The 24,773-nt window shown below is 47.4% G+C and overlaps 1 long non-coding RNA gene across 1 annotated transcript in view; it reads right to left on the bottom strand.

Annotated features, from left to right (window-relative positions):
• Window positions 1–24,773, bottom strand: part of LOC130405464 (uncharacterized) — a 36,731-nt gene that overhangs the window by 5,271 nt on the left and 6,687 nt on the right. The window contains exon 2 of the long non-coding RNA XR_008904340.1: window positions 319–535. This is a non-coding gene — a long non-coding RNA (uncharacterized LOC130405464). The remainder of the gene's footprint in view (window positions 1–318; window positions 536–24,773) is intronic.

Here is a 24,773-nt window from a genome sequence, read left to right as displayed (position 1 = left end):
CTGGGGAGGGGGCATTTGCCTCGAGCCCGGCAAGCCTTTGAAGATAGTTAAGCTGGTGTATGCAGTTCTCTCACCACTTATGATAGTGATTCAATTTTCAATTAAATTGTATTTGTATAGCCCTTAATCACCATTACAGTCTCAAAGGGCTTAACAGGCCAAATATTTCTGAGACTGATCAACTGTGATCACTGTTGATCTTGCAACATACACACTATGTTATATATAACAACAATGACTGATATATAGGCCAAATATATTTCTACAGCTTATTTTTCACACTCAAAACACAGCGATTTTTTATTTTCTTTCATTCACCTCATTGACAGATGGCACAAGTGTGGAAGGTCGTCGAACTCAAAGATAGGAGCACTACCATAGTGCCAAGCAGCTGGTTGGAGGTGGCAGGGGAGTCATGGAATTGTTTCTGGCCTCATAGTTCTTATGATCATATCCGCCTCCAGAAGGCAGTCGCGCACCACCTTCCTCCAGGTGCAGCGTGGGACGTGCCCGGTGACGTGAGGGTCTTGGATAGCTGTGGTAAGGAAAAATGCTGCATATGAAAATGTTTCCATAAGATTCAACTTGCTAAATGTCACTAATGCATGCCATTCACTTTCAGCAACATATGTTAAGGCAAAGGACTACCTGAAAAAGTCCTTACAGTGCTTAACATCAGCCATACAGTCAGAGGCTGAAGACTCTATCAGAAGGAAAAGAAGGTAAAAAACAAAAAATGTTCTCCTCTCCAGAGGTGAATGGGGCCACACATTCCCGCTATCCATCAGACCCTCCCAACCCTCTAAGCCCCTTCCTTGTGTTGGGAAAAATAACCTGCTGAGTAGCACATGTACATTACAAATATAGCTAACTCCTACCCTAGCCTGATGAGCACATCACATGGCAGTCACATTACAATATAGTCAACTCTTGCTCTAAACTTTTAACACATAACACAAACATGATAATATAGTCAGGTCAAGGCCAGAGCCAAGGCCCCATTTCCCAAGCAGGCAAATGGTAGACACTCAGACAATGCACCAGTCATCCTCAAGAACGGGAGAGCCACATTAAATTATCACACAGGAGACACTTCGGGGGGGCACTCCCCCGTTTTAATTTATCACACAGGAGACATTTCGAAGCTCTCCCTCGTTAGGAGGAACACAAGGGTTACACATGCATCCCAGGGCCTGGGAGCCAAGGCCAAGCAAAAACACACAGAACCACACACACCTCAAACGCACACACCTCATCGAGAGGAGGATACAGCATAAAACTGTATCACACAGGGACTCTGGACCTTCTTCTGGAGCAGACCTTCCACAGAGACGAAGCTCTGGACGAACCATCAGCGCTGATTAGGGACTTAGACATATTCGATCTCTCACGCTTTATGACTCTGTATAACCGTTGCCACTTTACTTAATAAATCCAAGGTCCTCGTGCCGACAGACTTTATTACCTCTCCGTCTCATTTTATCTGGTCCAGTAACTAGACAGACCGTTTTTCCCCTCAATTTGGTGAACCCGACGTGATCTTTCGTTGAATTGAACCGCAACTGGGAAACGAGAGACGGAGAGCGGCACGACCTCGGGACCCCGGAGCACCGGACCGATTCCTGCAGTCTCACCTCGCGGCTGCCCAACAAAAGGTAGGCAGAACCTGTTGATAAAATCCAAACTCTGCATAGTTATATAGGAACCACATTAGGAGGTGAGACTGTGAGAGCGTTTCGCTACGGGATATCTCGTGGGGACGAATAGGACTGCATCCCAGCATTTCCCCATAAACCCGATTGACCCTGAACGCGTGACACATCGAATATCGGCTCGTTGCATGGTGAAAGAATACCCTCGAGACCATAGGGCCTATAAGAATCGGGCATAGTGATACAAGACTACCGATGGCCAAGTAATGGATGTGTAATAAATACACTTATGTCTTAAAGGGGGTTAGAGTCCCTCGGGTGGGGTTAGAGTCCCCACCTATGTCTTAAGGGGGTTAGAGTCCCCACCTATGTCTCAAGGGGGTTAGAGTCCCTCGGGTGGGGTTAGAGTCCCCACCTATGTCTTAAAGGGGGTTAGAGTCCCTCGGGTGGGGTTAGAGTCCCCACCTATGTCTTAAGGGGGTTAGAGTCCCTCGGGTGGGGTTAGAGTCCCCACCTATGTCTTAAGGGGGTTAGAGTCCCTCGGGTGGGGTTAGAGTCCCCACCTATGTCTTAAAGGGGGTTAGAGTCCCTCGGGTGGGGTTAGAGTCCCCACCTATGTCTTAAAGGGGGTTAGAGTCCCTCGGGTGGGGTTAGAGTCCCCACCTATGTCTTAAAGGGGGTTAGAGTCCCTCGGGGGGGGTTAGAGTCCCCTTCTTTGTTTGTGTATTAAATAATTCTATGTGGTAAGAAGGTTAGAGTCCTTTATCAGGGTTAGAGTCCCTTTGCAGAGGAAACGGTATGCCTGGGGCATGAGTGACACACAGAGAGAATAAGATAAACTAGGCTCGTTGCGTGGTGAAAGAACACCCTCGAGGCCTAAGGCTCGCCGCCCTTGATAAGTGAATCTGAGGTGCCCGAAGAAGCACAACGATTTCTTGGCCATATATTCATTGCATATGCGGGGACTGACGGACAGACACCTGAACTGACGCAGACTAGGGATAGCAGAGACCTCTCACCCCCACCTTCACGACCAGAGAGCAAGTGCGTGTGTATGGAGTCAAGAACGAGAGTCAGCGTGGGTGGAAGAATAGGAGAGCATGGGTGAGAGAGAGACAGAGAGACAGTGTGAGCATGGGTGAGAGAGAGACAGAGAGACAGTGTGTGTATGCGCGTGAGAGAGAGACAGAGAGACAGTGTGTGTATGCGCGTGTGAGAGGGAGACAGAATGAGAGGAGCCGTGTGTGAAGTCAGTGTGAATGTGCGTTTGTGTGAGAGGGAGCGAGAGAGATAGCAAGGAGAGATAGCAAGGAGAGCTAAAGTCGGAGGACGATCGAGAGGGACCATTTTCCCTCTAGTCAGTTGGAGGTGGCGATAGAGTGTGTGTTTTTCTAACAATGAACTGTTGTTTCAGGACCACGAGAAGGGACTCTGTATGGTTTTCAGGCCCAGAGTGTAATCCCCTTTCCCATATGTGTAGTCCTCCCATTTGAGGTCCCCGTCCACCATATTTGAAGTCCTCTACTCCACCTCATGTTGTAGTTCCCCTCCCTAGAATTGTATGGAAGTTAGAACCTGTGAGGGTGTTTTGGTTCGGCCTGACGAGGCCTGTACCAATTTCGGTGGTCAGCTTCGTAGTTTTGTGTATATAGAAATTTGGAAAGGTGGAGCAGTATTAAGTTATATATAATAAAGTGAAAAGTTATTTGTGAATGAAGGGACAGAAGGATCTTTTTGTGTGTGAGAGATAGTTATTAGGCCTTGTTCCATGATGGGGAGTTGAGGATGTTGCATTCCAGGCTTATCTGTTAACGGTCCTAGCTGCTGCTTGACCCCAAGGGGAGTGAGGAAGGGTGAGAGAGAGAGAACACATTTCACCCCCATTTGTCGACCTACACCATTAAGGCAGTACAGAGAGACACACTAACACACAGTACAGAGAAAGGTAATAGAGAGTGTGTTCAACTGAAAGCGTGTGGTGGCCAAGATACGCCATAAAATACCACATATCCAAGGAATGCAGGTAGAGCTCTGTTGAGTTTTCAGGCTTTGATAAATTTGTAGTTCCCCGTCTGCCATGTTTGAAGTTCTCTGTAGTCTCTGTCCATAGGTTTCACCTATAAAGGTTTCACCTCTGCTGGCCGAGAAAAGGAACTACCACTGGTTTCTCCCACACCCAGCCCCCGGAGCACGCGCGCTCTCAAGGCGTTATGGCCGCACCCAACGTGGGAGGGAGACACGCAGAGAGAGAGAGAAGCCACATTCCACCCTTATCTGTTGTCTTGCACCAAACAGCACCCCGTACTGAGGAGGGAGAGAGAGCGTGTTCTCCTGAAGGAGGGAGAGAGTCACAGGGAGACACACAGTGGATATTCACATTATGGCTAATTTGTTTTAGTTTTAGTTTTGTTTTTTGTCTTCCTAGGACAACAGTTATCATTCATGATGATGAACATCGAAGTTCATGAGGAGGTTATAAGGACAATAACGTTGATACTTTAATGGGACAACAGTGATGCTAATCTAATGCAATTGGACTAAAGAAGGTGTTGCTATTAACTAAGTGATTAATATTATTTTCACACAGGAAAGAATAATTGAATAAATATGGATATGATAAAGATAAGAATAATAATAAAAAATAAAACGTAATATTGATAAACTGTACAAGTAGGACAACACCTATTAAAATATGGGGTATATCTCTTTGGTCAAGGATGACAGGTGGATTAGCGCTACATCTGCTGTGAAGGGATCCTACATGCTATGTTGTCAATTTGGATTCGGAAGTAGTGGGTTTACCTTTCAAATGCCACTACTGCTGCTGCAACACTTTAATAATTTTAACTCTGATAAATGACTTTTTGTTTTATAGTTTCCCTGAGGTGTATTCATTATGCACAAACTTGGCTGCATAGGGCAGTTGGGGCTGAAGACTCTGTCTCCATCCCTCCACTTTGCGATCTATACCACCATATAGGTGGGGATTGATTGTATCTTCCAGGTATGGCATCCTGCAGCGAGCCAGTATGGAAGGCTGGTTAGCCAACGACGGGTAAGATCCCACCTTGACACCAGGGACAACCTAAGGCAGGCACAGTCACGATTACTTGGCAGAGTCGCTGTGGGCACTGGCTTACTTGATCATGAAGTCACAAGCTGCAACAATCATAGGAAGTGCCGGGTGGGGTGTAGGGTGGAGGAGGAACAGGAGTCAGATAAGTCAGCTCTTGCAGCAGACGTGGTCTTGGAACGGGGCATGTCGCGTTTTATTTTACCTTTGTGGTATAGAAGCCCACTAACGCATGTACGTTTTTCGGTTTAGTGCATTACTTTGGAACAGCGTGGTTTCAGGCGGCTGATGGTAAACCCACCCATATTGGGCTTTGGTTTTGGACATACTGGTTTCGATTTCCCTTCCCAAAAGATTGGTTTTAGTTTGCTGATGGTTAAGGTTAGACGTTTCGACGTTGGTTGCACCAACGGCGTTCTTAGATTTGCTTATCATTTAATGCGCATGGTTTTGACCATTGCGCAAGGGGGGAGGTATTGAGGAGAATTAGGAAAAATTAGGAAAACAAGGTTTTTCTTCACCATACTTGCAAACAATGATTGACATCCAGCTAAATGAGTGTGAAATATTTGAAAAAACAGTGTTCAACAGATGGGTAGAAGCAGTCCCATCAAAAGACCAAAGTGTGACTACAGTAATCAAGTTTCTGACTGGAGAAGTCAAGACAAGGTTTGGAATTCCGTCAGAAATAAGCTCAGACAAAACGTTTATTCAGAGAACACTCAAACATGTGATTCAACATTTGCATGTCAAATAAAGACTAGATTACGCCCCAATCCTCAACCACAAGGTATGGTGGAAAGAGTGAATGGGACGCTCAAGACAAAAAATTAACAACATTTGTGCAAGCACTAAATTGAATTGATGCACTACCACTGACACTAATAAGTTATCGCATGAAAACTAACAGAACGACACATCTAACCCCGCATGAAATGCTAAAGGGTCGACCCATGCCTTCACTTAACATTCGAGGGTCCCAAAAGGGACTTCCATTAGAGTAATTAGAAATAGAATTAAGGAAAATATGTTTGAACATCTAACTGTTGTACATAAGTTTGTAATTCCAGCAAGAGGAACACAAAGTTCCAGGGCCAGAGGAGGAGCCAGATGCAGACACGCCCGGAGCCGACCAACTACCCAAGGATGATGCAATCAGATTTCGGCAGGGATGGATGGAGAGCCCAGTGAGCGATGGGCACTACAGGTGCAGCGGGTGCCGTCCAGGCTTACCTGGGGATCGAGTATACACCGGGGAGTTTGGACGAGGGACCACCAGAGGGGCCCGACCTGATCTGGCTGGAGAACATGGAACAGACCCCTGCCCCACTGTCCAAGAGCCCCAAAGCAATGCAGCGCACCAATACATGAAGATCATCCGGCCCCGGCGTCCTGTTTCCACCACCGGATGCTGAAACCCCACCACCACACCCCCCTCCCCCCCGCCTGTGACGTGCTAGTAACCTCTCCAGGTGGGCTGCCCCATTCCCGTCCCCGCCAACGGCACCACCCCCCTCCCACCTGATGCACCCACGTCGCCCGGACCAGGGATCTGCGTTCCGGTACCAGGGGCTGCGGCCCGTTCCCTTAAGGCTTGAGGGCGCCCCTGGCTGTATTTGCTTCTGTACGCTTCACTGTTTTTAGCCGCTCCCATATCTATGCCCGCGTCTACGCAACCGACGCCGGGAACGCAAATGTTGTTGTTTATATCGCTGTCCCACTAGATGGAGCTCGGGGATACACACGGGCGAGATTCCAGGGGCCTTGATTGCCCGTTTATCAGATGAGGTCCTGAGCGCAGTTGAATAAAAGGGTCTAATGCTCAGGTGGCGCCTTGCGTCCACCTGCCCGTGATGACGCTCAGGACTATTCCGTGGTTTCTTAGTTGTTCCCGTGCCCCGGGCCTACCCTGAATACCCCATGCGTGTGATTGCTTATTGTTACACGACCGGTTAACTCCTCCTCACATCCTTAGTGTGTGGTCATCTAGGGATAGGGTGAGGGGGATTGCCATTCGTTGTGTACCTCATATCTTTCTGATATTATTATTATTATTTAGGGACACGTTTCATGGTTGCATTTCTTTCCTGTGATTGTTATTGTGTAGTGTCTGTGTGATTGTTGCATTTTTGTTATTGTCTACTGTTAGTTTTATCGTTGCATTTTGTTGTTGTTATGGTTTGGTGTTGGTTTTGTTGTGTATCATCTGCTGCCAGTATTGTTGGTATTGTTTGCTCGCGATGTAAGGCCGGGGTGGATGCCACCCCCTAGGTGGGGTGTGTATGGCATACCCATGTCTGAAGCATGGGTAGCGTTTCTCCCACGTGGTTCCCCATACACCCGGTCCAGCGAGATGTTTTAGTCCCATGCTCATGGTTGTTTGTTTTTATGATAATTTTGCCTTCTTTCTGTTATTTCTGATGGTGTTATAATGGTAGTCCCGCGCTGGAGTCCTATCCCTCGTACCCCTAATGAGTAAAAGTCGTCTTGCGACGACTTGAGGGGGATATGTTGGGAAAAATAACCTGCTGAGTAGCACATGTACATTACAAATATAGCTAACTCCTACCCTAGCCTGATGAGCACATCACATGGCAGTCACATTACAATATAGTCAACTCTTGCTCTAAACTTTTAACACATAACACAAACATGATAATATAGTCAGGTCAAGGCCAGAGCCAAGGCCCCATTTCCCAAGCAGGCAAATGGTAGACACTCAGACAATGCACCAGTCATCCTCAAGAACGGGAGAGCCACATTAAATTATCACACAGGAGACACTTCGGGGGGGGCACTCCCCCGTTTTAATTTATCACACAGGAGACATTTCGAAGCTCTCCCTCGTTAGGAGGAACACAAGGGTTACACATGCATCCAGGGGCCTGGGAGCCAAGGCCAAGCAAAAACACACAGAACCACACACACCTCAAACGCACACACCTCATCGAGAGGAGGATACAGCATAAAACTATCACACAGGGACTCTGGACCTTCTTCTGGAGCAGACCTTCCACAGAGGCGAAGCTCTGGACGAACCATCAGCGCTGATTAGGGACTTAGACATATTCGATCTCTCACGCTTTATGACTCTGTATAACCGTTGCCACTTTACTTAATAAATCCAAGTTTTGCAGATGATGTGGTCCTCATTGGATCATCGCCTGTGACCTTCAGCACTCACTGGATCGGCTGGCGGCCGAGTGTGAAGTGGCTGGGATGAGGATCAGCACCGCTAAATCTGAGGCCATGACTCTTAGCAGGAAACCGGTGGATTGCTTACTCCGGGTAGGAAATGAGTCCTTAGCCCAAGTGAAGGAGTTCAAGTACCTCGGGGTCTTGTTCGCGAGTGAGGGTACTATGGAGCGTGAGATTGGCCGGAGAATCGGAGCAGCGGGGGCGGTATTGCGTTCGCTTTACCGCACCGTTGTAACGAAAAGAGAGCTGAGCCGCAAGGCAAAGCTCTCGATCTACCGGTCGATCTTCGTTCCTATCCTCACCTATGGTCATGAGGGCTGGGTGATGACCGAAAGGACGAGATCACGGGTACAAGCGGCCGAGATGAGTTTTCTCAGAAGGGTGGCTGGCGTCTCCCTTAGGGATAGGGTGAGAAGCTCAGCCATCCGTGAGGAACTCGGATTAGAGCCGCTGCTCCTTTACTTAGAAAGGAGTCAGCTGAGGTGGTTCGGGCATCTGGTAAGGATGCCCACTGGGCGCCTTCCTTGGGAGGTGTTTCAGGCACGTCCAGTGGGGAGGAGACCTCGGGGAAGACCCAGGACTAGGTGGAGAGATTATATCTCAACACTGGCCTGGGAACGCCTCGGGATCCCCCCGTCAGAGCTGGTCAATGTGGCCCGGGAAAGGGAAGTCTGGGGCCCCCTGCTTGAGCTGCTCCCCCCGCGACCCGACCCCGGATAAGCGGATGACGATGAGGATGAGGAGGAGGAATAATAGTTCCTCATACATAGTTTTCCCCATCTGCCCCGTTGATCATTGCTTCACCAACACGTTTTTTGACACATTTCATTGTTGGTCTGAATGGTTGAAGGACTACCCAACTGCATACAAAGCCATTCCTCTTGTGCAGTAAAGAATACACCACACACACACACACACACACACACACACACACACACACACACACACACACACACACACACACACACACACACACACACACACACACACACACACACCTCTGTTGTTGGCATCCCAGGACCAAGCCGAACTTCCTCGATATCAGGCTAACTGATGGTTGAACAAGTAAAACTTAAAATATTGTAACTTACACACAATTACATGAAATTATTATTTTTTTATTCCAGCTCAATCAAATGGCAGCCAGAGACTTGAGCTACTACATCTAGGTAAGTGTTGGCGTCAGTAGAACACCTAATTTCAACATGTATTGATTGAACATGTATTTATATTAATTTCTTACAAGGTAAATCTTACAAACTCTTCCTTAAATACACTACTTTGAAAAAAATATATAATCATTGGCACTTGACACTAATCAATGACTTTTGAATATAGATACAGTCCAACCAAGCCACCAGCTATTGCATGGTAAGTCGAGGAGACAAACATTCTAACCATTGTTTTCATCATTATCATACACATTATAATTAAGATGAAATGGGAAAGTACACCAAAGTACACCAAACCCCAGAAAACATTTCTAATAAGTAACTTACATGAACAGATATGGGAATATCTAAAGTCGTGGAGCTGCTTTCCAAAGTACTGGAAGAAAATAAATTGATGAAAGCGGAAATTACCAACCTGGGGAGTGAAGTGAGGGCGCTTATGAGAGAGATGGTGAGGCCGGTGTTGGGAAAAATAACCTGCTGAGTACATCACATGTACATTATAAATATAGCTAACTCCTACCCTAGCCTGATGAGCACATCACATGGACACATTATAATATAGTCAACTCTTGCTCTAACCCAACAACACAAACATGATAATATATAGTCAGGTCAAGGCCGGAGCTGAAGGCCCCATCTCCCAGGCAGGCAGATGGTGGACACTCAGACAATGCACCAGTCCTCAAGAACGGGAGAGCCACATTAATTTATCACACAGGAGACATTTTGAGAGCTCTTCCCCGTTAGGAGGAACCAAGAGATACCTCTGCCCACACCAGGGGCCTGAGAGCCACATTAAATTATCACACACGAGACATTTCAGGGGGGCACTCCCCGTTTTAATTTATCACACCGGAGACACGAGGAACTCTCCCCCGTTACGAAACTCTCTCAGGGCCTGGGAGCCAAGACCAAGCAAAACACACAGAACCACACACACCTCAAACGCACACACCTCATCGAGAGGAGGATACAGCATAAAAACTGTACCACACAGGGACTCTTCACCCCTTCTTCTGAAGCAGACCTTCCACGGAGGCGAAGCTCCGGACGAACCATCAGCGCTGATTAGGGACTTAGACATATTCGATTTCTCACGCTTTATGACTCTGTATAACCGTTGCCACTTTACTTAATAAATCCAAGGTCCTCGTGCCGACAGACTTTATTACCTCTCGTCTCATTTCATCTGGTCCAGTAACTAGACAGACCGTTTTTCCCAACACCGGCACCAGAAGCGGCACCAGAAGCTGCCACTTCGTCCATCAAGCTGCCTCTGAGGACAATGGAGGAGTTTCAATTAGCAGAGGCTGTTATGAGAGAAACCCCCTGCGAAAAACAAAAGATGGTAGGTACAAATCTGCACTACCCAAAAGCTAGTCAAAGTATATGTGTAAATTAATAAAACCATACCTCTTCTTTCCAGCCATCCACTACATCACTCATTATTTGTAGGAATCATCTTTCAAAACAAAATTAACACATTACTCATTATGTGAAACAGTGAGGAGTTCACCTAACCTAAATTGGTACATACAGTAACTCACAAAACCCTATGCCATTTTTTCAAATGTTTTATTGTATCTTCTCATGGGACAACTCCATAGACATGAAACTTTGATGTAACTTAAAGAAGTCAGTGTAGAGTTTGTAGATTACGATAGATTTATTGTCACTATGGGCGCAATGGTCATGTTCATAATTAAGTGTACTCAGTTATGTGGCCAGCTGTTTAGTTGTTAATGGATGTGTTTTTAGTCATATTCTGAGGACAATAAATCTATAGTTCTCTACAATACGTATAATGACTAGTTTAAGTTATAATAAAGTTTCATTCCAAGGGTTATCCTATGAAAAGATACAATAAAATATTTGCAAAAATGGGAGGGGTGTAGGCCTATTCACTTTTGGGAGATATTGTAATTATACATGTTATAATTATCAATGTTTCACTTGTTTGTTTGTTGGTTTATTATGTCTTGTCAGATCTTAACATTCAGTCTAATTGGAGGGCACACTGCAGAAGAGGCCGTAAGAAGGATGTTGAGTGGCCTAACAAATAGCCTGGCGTGTCGCTTCAACTGGGCAGGGAAAGGCTTCAAGGAAGCCTTTAAAAGCAATGTCCTCAGTGATGTACTGTTCGGTATGTTTGCCAAAACTCAGTCACACCACACAAGCATCAGACACAGATACCACTGATTAAAATAAATGCTTTTAAAACAGCAAGTCGATTTTTTAATATGCACTATGGGTAGTCTTCTGAGCTATGCTTATTTCATGTAAAATCAGAAAAAGTCAATTTATAGGCTACTATGCAATCTCAGTTTTGTGTCCAGATGCAGCAATGCTTTTAACACTGACAATATTCTGCACTGCACTCTTGGACTATCCGTCAGTACTAGAACACTTTAGTTTGACGTTATTTTACTTTTACTATCTAGCTATCTTGCACCGAAAGCCTACATTCACATAAGAATGTAAAAACGCGCTACTCCGCTAGCATTGGCTACTCGTGGTATGTCGGCCTACGGGCATGCATGCCCGTAGCCTACCAATTTGACCCTGCATGCATGCATTCTGTAATCAAAGAAGTAACTGGGATGGAGTCGATGTGGTAACCCATAGTGCAGTACAATGAGACTGAGAGCACAGTGAAACCACTGCACTGCGCACCAGCGTTAAGGGTCTGTGGTTAGGAAACAAATTGCTGACTTTTTGCCTGGTGCACTATGCAAAAAATGGCTGCCATGTTACAGCTTACCGTCGCCATGTTGGTAATTCTTGACCGGGTTTGTTTCTTTATTTCTTTCAGCTGCACTCGAAAAAAAGCTGCCAGGGACCACCCATATTGTTTTTTCAGGGACACTGAAGAAGTGGCTTAAATATGCACCGGAGAGAGAGGGAGGTGGAGGGAGGCGAACAAATGAACGTGATCAGGTAGGCCTATGTACGCTTGTTCCACACACCATGCGTTCGTCGACAGATGAGCGTCGCGAGTGCGACACTGAACCATGGACAGGTCTGAACGGACGGACCCAAAATGCATTTCGAGAGCGCAACGCTATGGAGCCAGTTTCCTGCCATAATTCCAACCTGAAAAAAAAAGTTTCAAAGGCTTGTAAGTCTGGGTTTGAAAACTCAACACCTTGTAAAAAAAGGTTTTGCAACACTGAAAAAAGAGATTATTATAAAAATTCAAACAAAAATTCAAACATCTGTAAACATGATTTTGTGTCCTATTTTATCTTCTTCATCATTTCACCAACACATTTTCAAAGTTTCTTTTTTTCACAAACATGTTTTCAAAGTTCAAACAATAACACCAGCGCATTTGCAGAGTTTCAAATCTGGCACTGTTCTAACAGTGTATTTCATTGTTTCCCAGTTTTGAAACCTTGTAAATGGGATTCTGCAAACAGGTGTTCATACATTGAGAAATAAGTTTTGAAAGGTTGAATATTTATTTTTAAAAACATGTAAAGGTGTACGTCTTTTGTCAGAACTGACTTTTCAGAGATTTGACCACACAGGCGCAAGCTTTGAGTCACGTGAATATTGGCAGCGTTCTGTCGCGCATTCGTTTTGAAACTCCTGACAGTCAAAGTCTGAAGAAAAAGAAAACGTTCCTGGGGGCGGGACCATTTAGATCTAAACCCATTGGTTGCTCTCGGCTGACGTACATTACAATCACATGTGCCGTTCACCGGGCTGTGCGTGATTGACAGTGCTCTGCCAATGACAAGAATGTGATTGGAATGTACGTCGGTACATTCCAAGCGGTCAGACAACTATCATACCGTCGCAGTCCACCGCCCAGACTCCCCCATCCGCGCCAACACCCGCATGGGGAGGGACGAAGGATGTACATGTGCCGTTCACCAGGCTGTGCGTGATTGACAGTGCTCGGCCGATGACAAGAATGTGATTGGCATCAGCCAACCAAAGTTCGTTTTGGTGGTCTCCTGATCTTTACCAAAGCCTTAAGACCCACCCCATGTGTATTTTTAACCAACCAGAGTGAGTTATATGCTGCATTCGTCATGAAAACAGCACGTGTACAAAATGCTGCGCTACGCAGCAACCGGCAGGAAAGCCTATGTTGCGCTACGCAGCAACCGGCAGGAGGGGCTATGCTGCGCTACGCAGCATCCGGCGCCAATGGGTTAATCAGGAAAGACTCACATGAATCATGCCAGCAGCTCAACATGCTATGCAACGGGAACGTCTGCAATGCTAGCGAACACAACAAGGTAGACCGCCAACTCAGCTGGTCAGCGGTCTGCAATACTACACTATCCCCTAGTGGCCGGAGGTAAACTCTGCATCCCCCCCAGTCCGGAAAGCTATGAACGGGAATAGGTTAACGGACTCAGTCCTGTATCCAACGGCCCGTCTCGGGCTCGTAGCGTCTGGGTGGCCTCCTCACGCGGCGCGGCTGTCCAAGATGGGGCGACTGCGACGCCGGAAGCGACGCATCTGGGTCGACGCCCGTAGGAACGGGGGCCTCCTGGGCCCCGAGACCAGAGGATGCCTCACCAGGGGGCTCCGGCTGGGAGGTGTCCAAAGCCGCGTCATGGGGTCCATCTGCTGCCTGAGGAACGACACCCCGGGGCGTCACTAGCCCAGGGTGGACAGGCAGGGGCTGGCGGTCCAAGGTCGCGGGCGGCGTCAACAGGGCAGCTGGCTGCTGCCGGGCGTAGGGGGTGGCTGGAGTGTAGCTGCGAAGGAATCGCTGGTTGCGCAAAGTCAGGCGCCCCGACCCGTCAACCCTAACCCGATACTGATCGTGACCCAGTGACTCCACCACGACCCCTGACCGATCCCACTTGTGTGGACTCGGGCCCTGCTGATTCTGGAGGAATACCGTCTCACCAAGTACCAATGGGCGGAGCGGTCTCGAGTGAGCCCTCAAAGACTCAGTGGTGCGGGACATCCGGGTCCGAAGGGCGTCCTCCTTCGCGGCGCCAGAGCGGTCGGATATGAGGGTTCGAGAACTTTTCTAGCCTGTTGACGAAAGAAAAAGAGTCTCGAAGGGGACGACCAAATTTAATCTGCGCCGGTGATAGGTTGCAGTCGGGGTCAGGTGTGTTGCGCAACTGCAAAATGGCACGCAAAAAACGATCATGATCAAGACCGCCATTTGGGCCAGTGTTGGACACCAGAAGACGCTTAGCAGTCTTCACCGCAACTTCCGCCCTCCCATTCGACTGTGGAAAACCAACAGAGGACACACGATGTCTGATGTGCCATAATCTGAGGAAGTCCTCTGTATGGCTAGCCTTGAACTCTGGACCACCATCGCTCGAAAGATCCTCCGGCACGCCAAATGTGGCAAAGAACGTGCAAGGTGGCGAACCAAGCCAGCCGAGCCTCCCAGATCAGTGCCTGCTGTGGAGCAGAGGACCTCCACCCAGCCCGAGAGTCGATCACCGACAACCAGGTAGTGGCGGCCTCCATAATCAAAGAAGTCAGCAAACACCGCCTCAAACGGGGTGGATGGCGGTGAGGATGGTAGGGGGGGCGTGGATGCCTGTGACGGAGCATTGCGGTTACAGTCTGTACATCCATACCTGGTGGCTCGGATGTCCCTCAACATCCCGGGCCAGAAGACTATGGCACGGGCGTGCTGCTCCATCGCAGAAGCTCCTTGGTGGGCGGCATGGAGGTGCCGAAGGACTCCTTCATGGAGGAACGGTGGAACCACGACACGTTCGTGATATAGGAGGACGCCATCCTGCGCGTAGATTGACCCACAGACTGGTCACAGACTCACTAGGGCAGGGTCATTAACATCAACCCTACCCTCATGCTCGATCAGGGACAGAAGGTGGCCGAGGCACGCATCAGCTGCCGTCTCTCGTGCGAGAAGGGACCATGAGATGGCTCCTAGTTCTTGTGCATCGTCGCGGATGGAAGCCATAAGTGCAGATTCTACAGTGTCTGGTACGCTAGGCGATCCCAATGAGAGGCCGTTCGCAGAGCCCGAGAGGGAAGGATGCCTCGAAGTCGCATCAGCAGCATGGTTGCTCTTGCCAGGTAGGTACACAACGTCAAAGCGCCATGGGAGGGTACGCTGCTTGAGTCTGAACAGGCGTGAGTTTGTTATCTCATCTAGTGTGCGGTCGCCGAAGATCTTCACAAGGGACTTGTGGTCGGTGACCACGACGAGGTTGTCACATCCTTGCGTGAAGTATCGCGTCTGCTCCAGGCCCCAGGCCACGGCCAGGGCCTCTCCTTCGATGGCCGCATAGCGTTGCTCCGCCGAGGATAGGAACCGCGAACCGGCGAGGGTGATCCTCCATCCTCCGGGGCAACAGTCAGGTATGCCCGAAGTGCAGCTACAATGTTGTTGGAGCAGGAAGTAGCCAATGCCACGCCTGGACCAGTCAGGGCGGAGGCAGGTGCGCCTCCGCATGTCGTAGATCTCCACGCCCTCACGGATGGCCCCAATTATTGCCTGTTTGGATGTTTGGAAGGCTTCCTCCAATTCAGGGGACCATGAGAATTTGCAGCGTGGGCAGAGGAACGGCTTGAATAGTGCCATAGCGTCGCGCAACTGGGCGTAGTTCGCCACCTGGTTGACCAGGCCAAACCAGCTTCTGATATCCGTCGTGGAGTCCGGGGTGGGGAAGTCCCGGATGGCGTCCAAGTACTTCGGAAGCGGCTCTATGATGGCTTCTGACACCCTGAACCCAGCAAAGCCAGTGACATGGTGCTCCGATGGCACCATGTCACTGGCTCACCGTATGGCACACGTTCAATGACTCCAAGGGATTCGTCCCGAAGGAGGTCGTCGTAGACTTTCTGCTGCCAGTGCAAAGGCACATTAGCCGCGGTGTGGCAGGCCTTCGGCGTGGCTGCTGGGTCCACGTGCATTTCGATAGGGGGCCCCTCCATGTAAGGCAAAGCCTGATGAGGGCAAGTGTTGAATGTGGATGAGGCGTATCTCTCTAGTAGCCAATCTTTCATCCGACCATTGTTCTCCGGTGAGCAGGGGAACGGTAACGCCTGAGGCCGTGGTGGAGGGGCTGTGCGCTTGGGGCATGAGCACTGAGTATCCTGGGGATTACCCTGGTCTGTGCAGCCACTGTCGGCAGACCTCGTAGCATTCACAAACAAGGGCTTGATTGGTATGTCACGTGCGCCAGGGCCATGGTCGTCTCTGGGTCCTCCACTGTTACCTGATGGGAAGTCCGCAGGGAAGAGGCCGAGGTTAAGCAGTGACTCGTAGGAGAGGTACATCGCTCGAACTGAGCTGCTCACGTACACCATCGAGCGGCAGGACGTAACACCACTGTCGCTGGGGGCTGTTGAGAGCCTAGCGAAGAATGCTCCCTCAATGGCTATGGGGGAGCGGTTGGCAGCTGACAGGCTAAGATTAACAGGACGCAGGTCATCACGCGAGAATCCGCAGGCGAGGAACTCCTCAAGAGACCACAGATCAGATTGTGCGCCAGTGTCTGCGATCGCGGATATGCTCACCTCATTGTCCGAGCATCGGTGGTTGATGCTGCCCCGCGGCCCGACTGACCTGTCGACCGAGATGGTGATTAAGACTCGGGGGTGGTCTCTTAGCTTGGCCCGCCTCCATTCCCCCCTGGAGAAAATGTGGTGCGGAGCCTGATGGGTGTGGGACCACCGATAGTGCTGTGTGTCATCCGAGTGCGGCGACGGCCCCCGCAGCGTCGGCCAGGGCGTGCTTTGAGTTGAACCGATTAAATCTGGGAGATCGGCACCGATTCCATGGCAGCCTGCTGACCGTCGTTTGATGGCTGTTGACGCCTCTTCTGTCGGCGGGCCCTATAGCGACACAAATCTGGTGAGGCTTGGTATTCCAACCGCGAGGTCCCTCCGTGAAGACCTTAAAGGTGCTTTTACAGCCCAGGCACGAGGCTTGCCTAGCCCTGTCTGTTGGGGCTGGGGTCGGGACGGGGCCCGTCTGTTGATCTCTCCGTAGGCGCTGGAATGACGACATGGCTGATAGAGTGGACGACGGGAGAGCATTGCGGGCCATTTCCTTGTTTTCAACGACTGCAATTACATCGTTCACTGGTTTTGTCAGAATGTCAGGTATCCCCAGTGTCTCGCGGCGTATGTCTGAGTCGTAAATCCCGTTGATCAGAACATCACGGATGATGTGGTCGGTAAAGTCCACATCCTTGCCACACTCGCATACCGCAACGTAGGCGCATGTCTCCGCCTTCCCTCGCACCCTGGCGGTGAAGGCACGGAATGCTTCATCACGCTCCTGGTGCAACTGAAGCAGCTCGGTGCGCAGGACACATGCTATCTCCAAGTTCAGGCCCAGCGCACTGAAATAACTGGAAAGGGGCGTGGGCAGCCCCGACGCCTGAGCCGGTGCGAAAGACGTCCCAGCGACGGATGAAAACGTTCCATTCCTCTATTGTCACGCCAACATCGACCTTAGGCCGATCCAAGTTTCGGACCATGCGTAGTCGGGATCTGGGCCGGCGGGTTCCGATGGACAAGTCTGTGATTCGTCAACAGCGCAATGGCGAGTGCTTCAGACACATCTCCGGTCTCGAAAGCGCAGCCAGGAGCAGTACATCCAACGACAACCATGACTTCTTCATGAAGAAATACACTCCTCGATGTCAGAGTTTGGATTTAATGACAAAGATGAAGAAGTCCTGCAGCAATCACACACAATAACAATGTAAGCTACAAACGTAATAACAACAGTAATTCCTACATGCACATAAATGCATACACACATAAGCATCTCAAGTATCTAACAATAACAATTGTATTAATCAGGAAAGACTCACATGAATCATGCCAGCAGCTCAACATGCTATGCAATGGGAACGTCTGCAATGCTAGCGAACACAACAAGGTAGACCGCCAACTCAGCCGGTCAGCGGTCTGCAATACAACACTATCCCCTAGTGGCCGGAGGTAAACTCTGCAACCTTTACAAGTTTTTAAAAATAAATATTCAACCTTTCAATACTTATTTCTCAATGTATGAACACCTGTTTGCAGAATCCCATTTACAAGGTTTCAAAACCGGGAAACAATGAAATACACTGTTAGAACAGTGCCAGATTTGAAACTCTGCAAATGCTCTGGTGATATTGTTTGAACTTTGAAAACATGTTGCACTGGAGAGAGTTTTTTTATACTTTGAAAATGTGTTGGAGAAAATGATGAAGAAGATAAAATAGAACACAAAATCATTTTACAGATGTTTGAATTTTTGTTGAGTTTTCAAACCCAGACTTACAAGCCTTTGAAACTTTTTTTTTCAGGTTTGAATTATGGCAGGAAACTGGCTCCATACAATGCAAGTCACGGACGCATGGCGTAGTTTGAAACAAACCTCATTCAGTCGTATTGCTGGACTCATTTTGTAGCCTATACCGCTTATGTTAATATTCCTCTATTTATTTTCAGGCGCCGCAGGATCCTCGACCATGAATGAATGTGTGTGTGTAAATAATAATTATATTCGTTAGAATAAGTAGGGTTAATTGGGTTTGGGTTGTTCGTGTTCGGTTATCACGTTGTGTTGTTCATTATTGTCGCCACCGTTGTTGTGTCATGTTTGTTTGTTGGGTGCTCTATGTGAGAGGATTTTAATAAAAGTAGTCTGCGTCGAGGGGTGTACGGGGCGCAGAACTACAGTTAAATAAAGCCTGAGCGTTTCTTGGCCGCCGCTACAATATGTTTGACAACAATAGCCTATGTTCTGTGTATTCATATATTCATTGGAGCCTTGAAGGAGATTCAGTAGCCTTAAAATAATAATTTAATTGTAGTCATATCATGATGTCCTTTAAATAAATCAGTGAGTGAAGAACCAACATCGACCAAAATTCTACCATAATCACTAGTTGAATAAAGGTTAAAAAGGGATTGACGCACCGTCGTCGGGGGGCCTGCCCGTAATTCCGACACCTCATTGTTCCGACGTCTCAATGGTCCAAAATATTTCCCATTAGATCGACATACCACTATGCCGACGGTTCAATGTTCCGAAAACGGAACCCATTGGTCCGAAGGTTTGTCCGACTTTTCAAAAAGGAGGCGCATTAGGCCGACGGTTCAATATGCCGAATAGGCCTACATAAAGAGTTTTATACCTCGCTCGCGCTCTCTCTCGCTCTCTCTCACTCTCTCCCACCCTCTCTCCAAAAAACAACCTAGGCATATCACGTTCACGATGATTATTGGAGAGCAAAGTGACAACGCTTCACTTAATTTCGACACAGTGTTTCAGCCCCATGGACGGAGAGCGTAGGTCTAATTCTCAACACGGGCACGCACACACACACACACACACACACTCACTCACACACACTTGACTAAGTACACGGAATGAGGTATAAGTTTGACTAAATCAATACCAGTGAAATTATTTAGGCTAAAAGCCCACTGTAAACACAGTAAACAACACATATAGGCCCTAAAGCTACTAAAGATAAAAATAGTATTTGTTTTTCACTCACCGTTTGACTTCTTTACGGGAAAAGTATTGGTCCTTGTAGGCCTATAACGTGCGCTTCATAAATTCACCTCTTGTGACCGTTCAAGCCCACAGCAACAGTCTGGCTTGGTGAAGTGCACTGCTGGAACTTAAAAGACGATGCACTGCCTACATCGTCTTTTATTTTTGGTTTCATAATCACACATGTGGAATTGCGCCTTGGCCTATTCGGCATATTGAACCGTCGGCCCAATACCCCTCCTTTTTTAAAAGTCGGACAAACGGACCTTCGGGTTCCGTTTGGGTTCCGTTTTCGGAACATTGAACCGTCGGCATAGTGGCATGTCGATCTAATGGGAAATATTTCGGACCATTGAGACGTCGGAACAATGAGGCGTCGGAATTACGGCATGGCACCGTCGTCGGTCGCCTTCCATTCAACGTTGAATCGACCTGGAACAGTATGAGCAAACTGCCGTTCAATCGACCAAAATTCGACCATAATCACTAGTTGAATAAAGGTTGAAAAGGGGTCGACGCGCCGTTGTCGGTCACCTTCCATTCAACGTTGAATCGACCAGGAACAGTATGAGCAAACTGCCGTTGAATCGACCAAAATTCGACCATAATCACTAGTTGAACAAAGGTTGAAAAGGGATCGATGCACCGTCGTCGTTCGCCTCCCATTCAACGTTGAATCGACGATGGACATTATGAGCAAACTCATGTTGAATCGACGCCCGGTCTCAACGCTGATTCAACATGTTTTGGTTGAAAATGCAGAGGTTGATTCACCGTTGATTCAACGCTCTTTTGCTGTCTGGGAAAGGAACGTAGAGAGATGACGTTGTTGCACAGACATGATAGCGACAACATGTGTTTGTGTTTTTTCGCGATAGGTGTCCTAAACTGTCCTCAACATACTAAGCCTGTGATGTATTGCACTTGTTTTTATGAATCCGATTGGGTGGTAAATCGAATATCCGGCGAATATCACACCGGAGGCTAACTTGCACCTGTCGAGGCGCCATGCTCCGGTAGAGCTGCTCTTTAGCATCGCGCTAACCGGGGCTAACAGAGCCTGACTCTTCCCGTCCTATTAACGGTACTTATGGGAGAGAGCCCGATTAAATCTGTATATTTTAATAAGTTGGGTGTTATAGGTTTTAAACAATATGTCCCGAGTTGTTTGAATGACAGAAGTTCCGCTAGCTCGATGCTAAAGTGCTAACCGGAGCTAACAGCCTGTCCCCTCCCATCCTATTAACCGTATTTATGGCTATGCCTTTTTCTCTTTTTAATATGACCAATCACAATGGCCAAAGGACCAGCATCCTTTCTTAACTGATAAACAAAATAATCTTTGAGTTCTACATGTTCTAGAAATGTTCATTAATTGACAGTCCTAATGTTTATTTTCTTGTCTTCTGATTCTTTATTACAGTTTTGAAGGGGAGATTTGGAGGTACCTGGTCAGGCCTTGGTCAGCCTACAAATCCCAGATGTGGAGACTGCAGGGATACCTCACAGAGAGGACACTAAAGAGCCATCTCTCATTCATCGAGTGGACTCATTGGTTTGCAAATGACCACAATGATGCTCCCATAGCCAGATTGCTGCATGGCATTCGCCACTTATTCAAATTGTAGAGGTAAAAGCAGTCTTCATTGTGGTGTTACGTATTTTAAGAATCTAAGCTACCCACACATAGACCTAATGAAGCAGGACCAAACATATAAGCCGTAAATACCATACATAGCCACAAGGGGAGCAAGACCTTACTGAAGGCTGCAATAAATACTTATATTATAAATACTAAGGCAGCATCACAGACCAGGCGAGAAAAATACTGAAGGTTATCTCACATCGGCTCCCCCCACTACTTCCGGACCGCGCTGATCAGACCATAACAGCCTACTGACCCACATTGTCCTCAGAAACTCCCGGTAGCGATTGGACAGGGTTAGGTCTATTGATCAGCTAGGAGTCGCTCAGCACGTGTTTAGAATACATCTTCAATCTCTCTTTGCTTCAGAGTATCAGTTTACCATACCGAAAATACTTTATACAAATAAAGTCTCTTTAAAGCTATTCCTTTGTATTCTAATACTTTCCCTGAAGAATATGCAATAGATGGTGACCACCGACGTTTGGAAGAAAGTCCCGAGAAATCCTGGCGGGCGCGACGCTAAAACAACTTCAACAGGCCACACACGTCTGAGGTAAGTAGAACTCATTGTCTTAAAGATTTAATCTGAAATAGGATTGGTTATAAGAACAATTAGGTGTAAGTTTGTTTTAGCCACCGTCCGATCATACTGCTCCAGAGGCCTAGCATAACAACACGTGTAGATCAACGGTTGCAAGGAACACTGAAGGCCCAACCTCCCCCTTTCTTCACACTTGAGTTGTTTTTAGTACTCGTCGTTAACGATCATTCTTGGTACTGGTTGAGAGGTGAAGCCCTCCACTATCGGTCTCTGTATCGATCGGGCCAAAATAGTATATTAACGAGAGTTATCTTTCACTTCTCCGCTGAGGCCGGCACGATCTGTGTTCCTAAGCAGTAGCACCATAGCGGACGTTCGGAGTGCATACTATCTTATCTGCCGATCCGCTAAATGCCACCCTAGACTGCATGCTCGGTCATTTTACATTCAAGTCTGTTGGTATTTTGTTATTAAAGACGATGAATTATTAAGGTAAAAGACCCTCCAGTCTCCCTACACACGTGTACCCCCCTCCCCCCCCACACCCTTTGTCCCAGTCTTCCAGGTCCGGTAGTCAGACCCCCCCCCCCCCCCCCCCATCCTTTTGTCCCAAGTCCGATCGTCAGATCCCCCCCCCTCCCCACCCTTTGTCCCTGCAAACATTCTCTTCCCCTACCCTTCCTCATTCATATTGCTTAGAGAAGGCAACTCGCCTCTCTATTGTTAGTTAAATTGAAATTCTTGTCTTATTGTTATTTCTTCCCCTTGCCCCCTCAAACCCTCACACCTAGCCATGTGTTGGAACCAGGATGTAAATTTAGCCTTTGCAACCTGTGTTTGTGTGCATTGATCTTAATATTCTCTCTCTCTCTCTCTTCAGGAAATAGCAGTATATGCAGTAACGAATGCCTAACACTCAGACATTATGTTTTTCAGGTTGCTAAGCCCTTCTGTCTATTCAACATGCGTTTTGTGTATCAAAACAGGAGTGCAATAGACACGGGTTGTGTCATGCACATTGATTAGGGAACCAGGATGGTTCAAATAGACACGGGGTTCAACTGCTATAATAATATGTTTAATAAATGATGCACATGGTTTTAACCGGTGCACAAGGCGGGAGTTAGCTCAACTGCTGTAGTTCAATTACAATAACATTTGTTTCAACCGATAACTTCTGAATTTTTCTTTTAGGTTCAGTTTTTGTTTTGTTTATAGAATATCACCATATATTTAATACCAAGATGTGCATAATTGTTGTAAGTTTGGATGACTCTTTATTCTACCTAGTTTAGACGGTTTTGATTGACCTAGCTCAAGATTCACCAGGTGTCAGACGTAGGATTGTGACACTTCCTGGGAGCCCCCGAGCCACACGTCGACTGCACCAGGTGTCAAGACGTAGGATTGTTGCACTCCTTGAGGAGCCTCCGAGCCACGCGTTAATCGACTAATCGTTCCTGCAGAGTTCTGAGGTGGTAACGGTGGAGCTCAATGGGAGGCTCCGGGAGAGTACAATCGCGGGCTCACACGGGGAGTGGTGGCGGTGGGGCTCATGGGGAGGCCCCGGGAGAGTTGTCATTCGCGGGCTCACACGGGGAGAAATCGGGTGGGTCAGTAAGTCAGAAGGTTGAATTAATGTATCGATTTGATGTTGACCAACAAAAAACTAGATAATTATAATAATAAATACTGTTCATGTAATGGTATAGTTAGGTCTGGGACCTGCGTAGCTAAAAAAACTGTTTTGGAAATAGTAATGAACGTGTCCGGGACATGTATAGCTATAAAATAAGTAAAGATAAAACTGGGTTTTACTTTACTTCACTTTGCTAAGACATATTCACGTTTGATGTGGTATGCAGAAAGTGGCGCAATAGGATGTTGTGCAGAGAATAAGGCGTATTCACGTTTGATGTGGTATGCGATGTACATAGGAGTGAATCAAAGTGTGGACAACATCAAATGCGAGCAATAGGTAGAATAAATGAAGATTAGGTCATCCAATATACATAGTTAGTGTAGGACAATCAGGTAGTATGATGAAGGTAACTGTTATTATGAGATACGGTTAACACAGAAGTGATATTGAACATGCACATTTTAACATTGTTATTTCCCTTTTACATCTTTTTGGTTATAGGAACTTGGTTGCACTACGGTGTTGGTAGCTTTGGTTGTCATTCAATGCGCATGGCTGAAGCAATGCGCAAGGAGGGATGTAGTGTGCAATTAAATCAAAGTAGATACTGTAAAACAATTAAAATTAGAATTCATGGAAATATGTTTTTGAACAACAACTAAATGCAGACACACCCGGAGCCTACAAACTACCACCGCCGAGCAAGGACTAACAGTCACATGAGGAAATCAAATGACGCTCCGGATGGGTTGGTGACCAGGGCGCTGGCATAATTACAATCCCTCAGGTTAGAATTGGCAGAGAACTCCGGCATTAATGACCCTTTCACAGGATGGATGGAGAATATGTTTGGGAGGTGGAAAGGCAGAATCCAGTAAGAGCCCGTCGCGGGAATAAATGCAGAGACCGTGTTAATTGTCACCGGCTGCCGTTGTATTCCCTGCGCACGAGGGCTACTGCATCTGCTGATCACCACAGCAGTGGGCGCTACAGAAGTGCCAAGTGCCATTCAGGCTTACATTACCTGAGGGGCCCGACCCTATCCAGCTGTAATATCTAGAACAGTCAACACCTATACTATTCTAGTAGAATCGCCTGTATATAAGATAATCAATATCCCGGATTTACTTAAATAACAAATTTTAAAACAACCACCAAGACGAGTTGTGTTTGTTATTATATAGTATTGTTTGGTTGCGAGTGCAACCCGTTATTTCTGAATCGCTGCATTGATAATGGTACTGTTGATCTTCCTTGAGACGGTTGTTTTACAGGCCACCTGTTACTGACACGACGACGACGGAGAACTTGCCATAACACTGTCATGTGTTTTATCAAAACACCATCAGTAACATTTAAATTGAGTTGATGTG

This window comes from Gadus chalcogrammus, chromosome 16, assembly GCF_026213295.1.
Source record: "Gadus chalcogrammus isolate NIFS_2021 chromosome 16, NIFS_Gcha_1.0, whole genome shotgun sequence".
NCBI lineage: Eukaryota > Metazoa > Chordata > Actinopteri > Gadiformes > Gadidae > Gadus > Gadus chalcogrammus.
This window is presented reverse-complemented; position numbering and strand designations above follow the sequence as displayed.